Below are 956 nucleotides of genomic sequence, written 5' to 3'. Positions count from 1 at the left end.
GGTTTTCTGGTGAGTCCGAAAAAATGGCGTGAAACGCGGACAAAATTGTTCACAGCTGTGACTTTTGAGTGATAAATGCTTCAAGGGGTCTTCCCCATGCTGTTGCCATGTCATTTGAGCACTCTTCTGAGACTTTTGTGACATTTTTAGGGTTTCTACATGCTGCCGGGGGTCATTTCACAAAAATACTCGGGTCTCCCATAGGATAACATTGGGCTCGTTGCTCGGCCCGAGTACACGAGTATCTTGGGAGGCTCGGCCCGAGCTTCGAGCACCCGAGCTTTTTAGTACTCGCTCATCACTAGTACTCGCTCATCACTATTCATTAACCAAAAATACTTTCCTTCAGCAATAAAAAGGCCCCGTCAGTCACAATTCTGCTCTGCTAGCCAATACACGGTAACTTTTCGTCAGGTTTCATAGTGTAGTGGTCATCACGTCTGCTTAACATGCAGAAGGTCCTAAGTTCAATCAACATTGAAACCAATCTGTTCTTAGTGTTGAAATAATACGCTATCCAACTACAATATATGAAGTTCTCGGCTTTGTTGCCGAATGACGGGATGTTTTGGCTTCCATCACAAACAGAGCTACGAATTTGTTTTTTTTTCCCTGGCGGTCAAAACTCGTCTCTAATTGCCATTACTTTGCAGGCTTTCAAATGTTTCATAGTGTAGTGGAAATCACGTCTGCTTTGCACGCAGATGGTCCTGGGTTCAATCCCCAGTGAAACCCATGTGTTCTCGGTGTTGAAATAATACCCTATCAACCTACAATATATAAAGTTCTTGGCTTTGTTGCCGAATAGCGGGATGTTTTAGCTTCCATCACCAACAGAGCTACGAATTTGTTTTTTTTCCCCTGGCGGTGAAAACTTGTCTCTAATTGCCATTACTGTGCCGGATTTCAAAGGTTTCATAGTGTAGTGGTCATCACGTCTGCTTCATACGCAGAAG

General features: G+C 43.8%; 1 non-coding gene across 1 annotated transcript; it reads left to right on the top strand.

Annotated features, from left to right (window-relative positions):
* The first annotated feature begins 662 nt into the window (after nucleotides 1-662).
* TRNAA-UGC (transfer RNA alanine (anticodon UGC)) lies at nucleotides 663-737 on the top strand. The gene has a single exon. It is a non-coding gene; the product is annotated as a tRNA-Ala (tRNA).
* The last annotated feature ends 219 nt before the right edge of the window (nucleotides 738-956 follow it).

The sequence above is a fragment of the Anomaloglossus baeobatrachus genome, chromosome 2, assembly GCF_048569485.1.
Source record: "Anomaloglossus baeobatrachus isolate aAnoBae1 chromosome 2, aAnoBae1.hap1, whole genome shotgun sequence".
NCBI classification, from domain to species: Eukaryota; Metazoa; Chordata; class Amphibia; order Anura; family Aromobatidae; genus Anomaloglossus; species Anomaloglossus baeobatrachus.
This window is presented reverse-complemented; position numbering and strand designations above follow the sequence as displayed.